Below are 10,744 nucleotides of genomic sequence, written 5' to 3'. Positions count from 1 at the left end.
GACCTGAGCTGGAAACAAGAGTTGGACATTTAACCAAGTGAGCCACCTAGGTGTCTTTTATAGCCATGTAAGAATTAACTCTGCATTCAAAGAGCTCATAAAGTTTTCACTAAAGTAATAGAAAATCTTTTACGTGCATGCACTCAATCCCACTAGAGTTGAAATAGGTTCTTGAAGGTTCACTTGAGATGTGGGGAAAAAAACAACCAATATTATATAAATATCCTAAAGGTAATTATTATAGGATAAAAAACGTTTGTTTGACAAGATACACAGCATTCTTCTTATGGAGAGGCTGTCAAAGATCAGCATGGGAAGAAAAATGGAAGACTAGAGACAATTAAATTGAGTCAGCCAAACAGGCCAATAACTCCTGCAACAAGTTTTTAAGCAATTAATTCCATTGACTTTCAATCTACATGCACTGAGATGTGAAGTTTTAACTGTGAAAAACAAAATACCCTTAAAAAAGGGAAACAGTTTGAGGCAAGAGTTTCTTTCTACAAATTCATATTTTATGCATACGCACAAGTGTGAATATTATTCTGTATAAAAGATGTCCTTCAGTGTAGTTCAAGAGACTTTTATCAAAATAAGAATTGACTCAACTATAAACACTAGAGGTCTTTTCTACTCTAAGAGAAACAAATAGGTATATATTTATGTAGTGTCAACCTTATCAATAAAAACCACAGCTATTAACACTTTGCTAAACAATAGGCTTTACTAGTCAGGGATGTAAGCAGAATATAGTTTACAAAATAAAGAAAAATACACTACTGGCCTTTATATTCACAAGAAAACAGTTTATCATCAGTATGAATTCAAAATTCCAGAGTAGGGGGAAAATATCAAAACTTTATAAATCTCCTGAGGTGCAATTTACCGCATCAAGGTTAGGAAAATAGGCTCATAATGAACAATGCTGCCATGGATTCCCCTAACACATCGACTCATATATTAATTATTTTTCTTGTTTTGTTTCCAGTTGGAGGTTTCTTCGACTGAAAGAATTCCCCTTCTGATCCAAGAGACAGGACTGGGTACCCTGTTGGTCCAATCCATGGGGACCACGATGCCAGAATTGTTGAAGTTACATGAAGATGTACTAGAGATGCCAAAGGTTGCCCTGGGATTACTGAAGGTTCATTTATTTTTCCAAAACCCAAATGTGGCCTCGGCAGTGGCATTTCTAAAGCAAAAGCTCGTTCCAAAATCTTCAGTGTGAAGACCCTACGCCACTTGCTTGCAGATCATTGCCAATACTTGTGTTGAATCTGTACTAAACTCTGGACCTGTCACCATCCTTGCTAAGCTTAGTGTCGCCAAGGTCGTGATGGCAGCTTCACGTGCATGTTACTGAGAAGCATGGGTCTGGTAGGAACTCTGGGTGCATTCTGCCATTTCTTAGCTTCTGCTAGCCTGACTTCAAATATGTCTATACCATTTTCCAACATTTTTCTATAGAGAAGGTATTACTCTTTGAGCACTTTTACACTTTTAATAATAGACCGAAGTTGTAGAGCCAAAGCTACAAATGTTGGTAAGTTTTCTACAGAGCCCTTGATAAATCTTGAGTGGTTATATGTCAATTATTTGCTTGAGTGACAAGACAGTTTTCTAGTTGTTCAATCTGCTGTCTGTACTGTTGAAGCTATAGCTGGAACTGCTGAACTGTGGTTGGGACATAGTCGGCAGAAGCTGTATTTTTATTTTGAAGTCTGTGTAGTAGTTCCTGGGTTCTGAATGCTATATGTGCCTTATTTAACTCCTGAGTAACTTCTATTTTTAAGTTGTTGATATCAAGAGTATTTTTTTGCTCATCCACAGGTACCCAATGACAGAAGGTACTTTAAAGCCTTAATATCTTTTTTTTTTAATTTTTTAATGAGGGGGTGCAGGAGAGGCAGAGGGAGAGGGAGAGAGAGAGAATCTTAAGTAGGCTCCATGTTAAGCAAGGCTCCATGCTGAGCAAGGCTCAATCCCACGATCTTGAGATCATGACCCGAGCCAAAATGAGGAGTCGGATGCTTAATCGATTGACTCACGCAGGTGCCCCAGAGCCTTAATACTTCTTAAACTTTGATCATTGCTTATTTTTTTTTTTGTATTGATTTTTGTTCCTTCACAAATGTCTTAAGATTTTCCATATCCTGGCAAAGGACATGAGGAAGGTTTTCATCCTTCAGTGCTTTGTTATCTTCTGGCCATCCTCCTCTTTTCTCACTCTTTTTATATTATTAGCTACTAAAATCTATACCACTAAGTTCTTCACTGGCCGCAGTTGAAGTAGCTACAGTAGATGCCAAAGTCATGCCCATATCCTCCTGTTCAAGTTTCGATTGTTGTGCTTGAACTTTGGAAACTCAAACCTCCCAAACCAGCTATGTGTAGGTAAGTGTCAGTGTACATGTAAGTCTGAGTCTGGGTCTATGTATAAGTCTAACCAATCCTAGAGAAAGGGTTGTTGATGCAGTTGTAGTTTTTGCTCTTGGCCCACCCAAATTATTTGGAGTAAATCCCATGGAAGCTCCTGGGTTGATACCAGAACAGACGAAACAGTGCCACCACCAGCTGAGTAGAAGTAAAAGAGTAAATGGTGCAGCATTTGCTGCAGGACTACTGAATTATTATAAATTTTTTAACGGTCCTTCAATTATTTTCAAGTTCATTTATTTATTTTGATAGAGAGAGAGAGAGAGAGAGAGAATGAGTGGGGTAGGGGTAGAGAGAGAGGGAGAGAGAATTCCAAGCAGGCTCCATGCTGGCACAGTTTAGAACCCGATGTGGGGCCTGAACCCACGAACCATGAGATCATGAACTGAGCTGAAATTAAGAGTCAGTTGCCTAACTGATTAAGCCACCCAGCCACCTCAGGACTACTGAATTCTAAACTGGAGCCTGTTAACAGCTGCAGATGCCTCTGGCATTCCTCGAGTTCATCCGGTAGTTACCGTTATTATCGTTGCTGTATTTTTTTTCCTTCTAGAGTGAACTCAGTGGCAGGCTTATATCCCAAAAGTCTGGCTCCAAAATCTCTGAAGGAGCAAATGGGGGTGATGTTGCAGATGTGGAGTTCCAAAATTGAGCCCCTCAGGAGGGGCTCATACAGCACCTGGCACTTAGGAGTCTATTCAACAAGCATTTACTCCTTTGATGATTATAGCATGGGGGCAGGGTGGTGACACTAGATTCTTCTGGCCTGGTTGTGACCATACCACTGGTGGCTGTTGGTGCCTGAGCCTAGTGTCTGGTTCTTGACTGAATTCTCACTGCCAGGGAGTTTTAGATATTCACATGGCTGGAAGCTCAAATGCCGGTCATCTTCAGACCCCGTCTGGCAGGACCTTCCGGCTCCAGAACAGAAAACCACAACCTGGGACGCATGCCGATTTTATTTTGTATCTTACTTTACTAGTAACCACTTAACAAGAGCTATCACTTACACCTCAGTGTTCCTGTCTCTAAAATAGTGTTACTGTCACACATTCGTAATGACATTGTTGAGTGTATGCATACTTTTCTTTTTTAGTTCATGGAGTATTTTCTGTTATCACATAATGTTATAAGGAACGTTTTCTCGATGTTGAGTGATTTTCTTCCTCTGTTTCCTCTGTATTTCAGGTTAGTGGTTTTTGATGTTTCAGTCTTCCAGAAATATGTAAATAGACTTAAAGTTCAGCTCTTAGTCATCGTTAACTTTAAATATCACTGTCGTTTCTTGTCTGCCTTTCTATTCCTCCCCCTTCCCTTTGATATGATTTATTTTAACAAGTGACTGTAGCACTTGCTAATGTAGTTTTATATGTAAGTATCATTTGCTATTATTAGTCTTCGTGCTCATATAATTACATGCATTTTTAAGTAATTAGAGCAGTGCTAACATTATTCATCTGTAAAACATCACTGAGCTAGTTTCTTTTTTTTCAACAAAAAAATGCATTGAGCTAGGGTTTTTTTTTTTTTTTTTCAAATTTTAGTTGACAGATTGACAAACCATACAAGGATTTTAATATTTTCCAAACAGGGCTTCACAGACAATACTTTAACAATATTTGTGTGCATACCAATAGGTTTACATGTTTATTGGAAAGAGCATTTTTTTTAAATGAGTTTTGATGCTTGAAGCTTTAGATTTGGATGTCAGTGTGAATTGTGGGCTCTTGGGAATTTTCTTTTCCTTCAGAACCTCTTTTTCTTTTCGTCTGTAAAATAATAACTAATATTTATCAGAAAGAGGTTTGAAAATATTAAATAAGATAATACTTGTAAAGCACCCAAGAAAGAGCTTGATGACTTAAGATGAGTTCCATAAGTATATAACCCATCAATCCCCACCTTTTATGTAACCAAATCCCTCTTAAATTATACCACTGTTAACATTTTGTTGTGAAATCTAAAACTGTACTCGTAGAGAAAGGTGGTAGGTTTTTCTTTTTCTTTCTTTTTTTTTTTTTTTTTAAAGTAAAAAACACCATATTTTTACAACAGGGAATGTTTCATTCTTAGCTATTTTTCTTTTCTCAATACAAAAGATTTCTGTGAATGATTTCAGTTTTTCTTAGCTGTATAATATACTAATTTTAATGGAAAATATTAAATACAGAGTCACTTTAAAGCACTATCACATAATTTATAATATATTTTTTCTTCTAGATGTGGTATATTGTCTTTATTAAATTTAGTAAACACTAGTTAGATTGTCATTTATCTAATGAAAGTGCTTTTAGTAGCAAATGACATTAACAGAAATAAGAACAACTCTAATTACCCTGAAGAATGATTTGACTTACTTTAAAAAAATATCCTATGTGTTGCCTTCTCTGCTGCAGGTTTTAGAAACATCAAAGAAAACAGAGCTATCCTGTTCTCAGGAAACTTACATGATTGGTGAGGGGATATAAAATCAACAAATAAAGTGTCTTGAGTAGTGACAAAAACTTTGAATAAATGTAAAGCTGGATGATGAAAATATTATCTGGTACCAGTGAGGACACTGTGTGGTTATAAATGGAAGCCAATTTCTCTCTAGTAAGGAAAACAAGTGAAGTAAGGGAAAAAGCAATATTTTGTGAAACTAGGTTTCAGGCAGAGGAAGCAGTAAGTGCAAAGGCCCTAAGGTGAGTGTGTGTTTTACTTGTTTGAGAAACAGGAAAAAAAAAAAAAAAGCCACCTGGCCTGGGGTAAAAAGGGGTTTTGGTAAGAGATAATACTGCAAAAGCATTAAGGCCCCATGCCTTGTGGGACCTAGCAGGCCATTGTCTTGCCTTTGGATTTTATTCCCTATATGGGGAGCTTTTAGAGAACGCTGAGCGGAGAAGTAGTTAGATCTTATTTTGTGTTTAAAAGATCACTACCACCTGTGTCGTCAATTGACTGTGAAAGAACAGTGATGAAAAAGGGAGACTGATTAGGGACCTGTTGTATTAACTCAGGTGATGGCTGATGCTGATCTGGTTCAGGGAGACAGGGTAGAGATGTGAGAAGTAGTAGGGTCTAAACATACTTTGAAGGTAGAACAAAAATAATTTCCTAATATGAGGCTATATGTGGGATGTGAGAGAAAATAAAAGATTTTCTGAGTACCTGCAAGAAGGCACATCACGGGATTTATTGGCTCAATTAACACAACAATCCAGAAGTAGGCCAGGCTCCAAGTACCCTTTGATCAGTTTTCTGGCTCTGCTGCCTTGTGATCCTCTTGGTGTTACCTTTCTCTATTGGCTGGTCTGATCTTTCACGGAGCTAAAGCAACTGGAGAAATTCAAATGCCCCATCTGTAATCATACTACTCAGAAGGGAGAATTTTCTTCCAAATACTATCAAATTAAAATCATAAATTTCCCTCTGCTAGATCCAATTAGATTATATTTCCACATCTGAGCCAATCACGGGGGACAAGAGAATGCCATATGCTCTTGTCAGAGGGTTTCAGTGTCCTAACTACATCATAACAGAGGCCTCAATAGTCAAAGTGTGTCTTAAAGATTCTTTGTGTTGCATTAACCATCGATTAAAAAAAACTTCAGGCTCCTACATAAACACATGTAACCTACCAATCTACTTGACACACTGATTTTAAAAGCCATTTGATTAATTGGAGTTGTGCTATACCTGCCCAATGAGTATCGCATTTTCAACTTCAAGTCAATGCTTTTGTTCATGTTTTCCTTCGTTTGGAGCATCCCTTCTTCTTAACTTGGACGATCTACATTATAATCATCTTCTGTGGCAAGCACAAGCTCTGCTTTCTTCAAAACCTTCCACCAAGGGGCACCTGGGTGGCTCAGTAGGTTGAGTGGCCGACTTCAGCTCAGGTCATGATCTTGCAGTCTGTGAGTTCGAGCCCCGCATCAGGCTCTGTGCTGACAGATCGGAGCCTGGAGTCTGCTTTAGTTTCCGTGTCTCCCTCTCTCTCTGCCCCTCCCCCACGTGTATTCTGTCTCCCTCTATCTCTGCCCTTCCCCCACTTGTATTCTGTCTCTCTCTCTCTCTCTCTCAAAAATAAACATTTAAACAAATGAACAGAAACCTACCACCAATACAGCAGTGCTCATTGCTCTCACATTCACCAACCATTACACTGTATATGGCATTAGCATGGTTTTCTTACATTTGATTAAACTTAATGTAATATAGTTTTTTTTAATTCATTTTAATTTGCTAATTGCACTCTATCCTCAATTAGATTTTTGAGAGCCAAACTAGGAGGGGGGACATGACAAATACTAGCTTTGTGTTCATTCATAGGGAATTCATTTTGAGAACATACTTGTCTTTGAATAAGTATTTATAATTTACAGGATAACATGTATTTATTCTATTGATAATTAATTATAATGACAATTACATTGATAATTAATCAAATATTGATTTTTATTAATTGGCACATTATTAGAACATCCTTTAATTATTGCTACAGTTTACTACCAACCAACTAGCATACAGATGATCTTTAGATCACAAAAGAATATTTCTAAAATGTATGTAAAAATTCCACAGAAGAGGGGTGCCTGGTGGCTCAGTCAGGTGAGCGTCCGACTTGAGCTCAGGTCATGATCTCAGGGTTTGTGCATTCAAGTGCAGCATGGGACTCACTGCTGTCAGTGCAGAGCCAACTTCAGGTCCTCTCTCCCCCTCTCTTTCTGCCCCTCCCCTGCTCACACTCTCTCAAAAATAAATATTTTTTTAAATCCATAGAAGAAAATGGATAAATTAAAGAATAATTGACTTACAAGCTCATTTTTTTGTGTTCTAGCCTACTTATTGCCAGAGAGAAAAGAGGAAAACAGAGAAAGAGAACACAAAAAAGAGTGAGGAAAGTGAAAAGAGAGCAGTGAAGGAAAAATGAAAGAGAAAGAGATTTGGGTGCTTAGATGGCTTAGTTGGTCAATCATCCGAATCTTGATTTCAGCTCAGGTCACGATTTTAAGGTCGTAAGATTAAGCCCTGTGTCAGAGTGCAGAGCACCGAGCCCACTTGAGATTCTCTCTCTCTCTCTCTCTCTCTCTCTCTCTCTCCCTCTGCCCCATCCCCTACTTGCACTCAAACTTTCTCTCTTTCAAATAAATAAATAAAAAGAGAAAAAGATTTGAAACTTACTATTTCAAAGTAACTATCTAATATTTAAAACCATACATAGCTATTAAAAATATTTTTCTGGTGATGAGTTTTTAGATAAAACACCAAAAAAAGTGATCCAAACATATAGTCCATGAAAAAGAATAGGTAGTACCTTATGAAAATTAGAAGTTTTGCTTTGCAAAAGACACTATTAAAAGAATGAAAAGACAATCCAAAGACTGGGAGAAACCAGTGGCGAAACACATATCTAATAAAGGACTCATATCCAAAATATACAAAGAACTCTTAAAGTTCAACAAATAGAAAATGTATAATCATTTTTTAAAAAGTGGGTAAAAGATCTGAACAGACCTTACCAAAAAAGATATACAGGTGGCAAAATACACATGTAAACATATTAACATTATTGTCATCAGAGGATTACACATTAAAATAACAAGATATCAACTACACATTAATTAGAATGGCAAAAATCCTAAACACTGACAATATCAATAACTGCCAAGAAAGCAGAGCAACAAAACTCTCATTCATTTCTGGGAGTAATTGAAAATGACACATCCACTCTAGGAGAAAATTTGCCAGTTTCTTACAAATCTAAACATAATTTTACCGTATGATACAGCACCCCTTCTTCTAAAGTATTTAGCTTAATGATTTGAAAAGTTTTTCCACTCTAAAACCTGCATGCTTTATGAATAATTGCCAAAAACTGGAAGCAACCAACAGATAAACTGCTACATTTATACAATGGAATATTATTCAGCCATAAAAAGAAATCAGCTATTAAGGCAGGGAAAGCAATGAATGAATATTTTTTAGTTATGTTTAATTAATTAATCAACTAATTAATTCATTTAAATAACCAATCACTTAACTAATTAACCAGTTGATTAATTGACTAATTGATCTTTAATTAATTAAAGTGAATTACATTATTTAGTTTTTTTATTTTTTATTTTTTTTGTTTTATATTTGAGAGACAGAGAGAGAGCACAAGCAGACGAGGGGCAGAGAGAGGGAGACACAGAATCTGACGCATGTTCCAGGCTCCGAGATGTCAGCACAGAGCCTGACACGGGGCTCACACTCACAGACCGTAAATTCATGACCTGAGCCGAAGTTGGACGCTTAACCCACCAAGCCACCCAGGCACCCACATTAATTAGTTTTTAAAAGTAGGCCTTATGCCCAACATGGGGCTTGGACTCATGACCCTGAGATCAAGAGTTGCATGTTCTACTGACTGAGACAGCTAGGCATCTCAGCAATGGATGAAACTTAAATGCATATTTTTAAGTGAAAGAAGTCAGTCTGAAAAGGCTACAAAATCTGTAATTCTAATGATATGACCTATGGAAAAGACAAAATTATAAAAATTGCATAAATACCAGTAGTTGTCAGGAGTTTGTGGGGGAGAAGAAGGTTGAATAAGTAAAGCACAGGGGATTTTTTTAGGGCAGTGAAAATGTTCTAAATGATACAGTCATGGTAGATACATGAAACTGTGTAATTGTTAAAATAGAACTTTACAACATAAAAAATAAACCTTAATGTATGTAAATTTCAAAAAAAAAAAAAAATAGGAGACTGGGGGTTCCCAGGATGAAATGTGGAATGCTATAAAAGAATCTCACGTATTACAAATATATGAAACAACTTCAAACACGTTGGTAGCCTGAGTAACTTGGAAAATGAGTGAAGTTTTCATGACTAAAGTCAAGAGGAATTATACATTATCACTGTGGTCTAGTTGAACACTTTGTTTCCTATAGGTATACAGGTTAACAATTCTGTAACCACTCCGTGTATACTGAGATTAAGTCAATGGATAAAGGTGGTTTGAATCCAGGTTTCTTATTGGTAGTTTGCAGACAAGCAAGAGAAGGAGGCTGGAATGATCCATCTGGTAATGAGTTAGACGTGGAGTCCTCAAAACACATGCAGATTTAGTTTACTATAGGCAGATATTTACATATACAAGTACAGATATGTATAGATTCAGGGGTTAGCATACATACATAAATACATTTCCTTACACTGTTGATTGAGAGGACCTGGTTTCAATGATATATAGCTATGTGCATACATAACACCCAGATCTCAGTTTCTAACACTGTTCTCCAATAACAGAAACCAAACTCCTTGAAGAAAGACTGATTTTAGTATTCGTGCAGAAAATATACATGATGAGCCTACAGCACCTTGTAACATCAGAAACTAAGAAAAGACCTCCATATACAAGCACAGACATGAGGTATAAGAGATATATGAGGTATATGGGACACCCGAAGAGATCCTAAAGGCCAGGACTGAAATAATTTGAGCAAAAAAATAAGAAAAGCAGTATTGGATTATAACCCAGTACAAAAAGTGCATACAGATACAAATGAATGATTGAATGATTGAATGAATGAATGAATGAATGAGAAGAGACAAATCTCTTGTGCAGAAGAATTCCAAATAATTTGTATAGATAACGAGCCCTCAAGGAGTTGGTGAATCACTCCCGACCTTTCATATGCAGGCTGCACATAGTGACTTCCTTCCAAGGAAGACAGTACAGAAAGGGGACAGGGTGGGAAAGAATAACATTTTATTGGAGAAACATGAAAAACACTGCCTGAGGCAGGAACTTAAGATCAACATGAGCAGTAATAAGTCATGTATCCTTGATAAGATATGAAAATAGTATTTCATTGCTGTGGTCTTCTTCCTCAAACTCCATACCTAGTATAATTATGAGAAAAAAATCAGACAAATTTCTGTTGCGAGACATTGCTCAAATTACCTGACCAGTACCCTCAGAACTGTCAAGGACATCAAAGACAAGAAAAGTCTGAGAAACTGTCGCAGCCGTGAGCACATGAGGGTACATGATAACTCAATATAATGTAGGATCCTAGATGGGATCCTGAACATAAAAAGAACATTAGGTAAAAACTATGGAAGTCTGCTTCTTAGTGGGGGGGCGCCTGGGTGGCGCAGTCGGTTAAGCGTCCGACTTCAGCCAGGTCACGATCTCGCGGTCCGTGGGTTCCAGCCCCGCGTCGGGCTGTGGGCTGATGGCTCAGAGCCTGGAGCCTGTTTTCGATTCTGTGTCTCCCTCTCTCTCTGCCCCTCCCCCGTTCATGCTCTGTCTCTCTCTGTCCCAAAAATA

The 10,744-nt window shown here is 37.5% G+C and overlaps 1 pseudogene; it reads right to left on the bottom strand.

The window, feature by feature from the left end:
• Positions 1–1,316: 1,316 nt before the first annotated feature.
• On the bottom strand, positions 1,317–10,462 carry LOC123596409 (annotated as a pseudogene).
• Between the last annotated feature and the right edge of the window lie 282 nt (positions 10,463–10,744).

Source organism: Leopardus geoffroyi, chromosome B1, assembly GCF_018350155.1.
Source record: "Leopardus geoffroyi isolate Oge1 chromosome B1, O.geoffroyi_Oge1_pat1.0, whole genome shotgun sequence".
NCBI classification, from domain to species: domain Eukaryota; kingdom Metazoa; phylum Chordata; class Mammalia; order Carnivora; family Felidae; genus Leopardus; species Leopardus geoffroyi.
The sequence above is the reverse complement of the archived record's forward strand: the minus strand, read 5'-3'. Positions and strand labels throughout refer to the sequence as shown.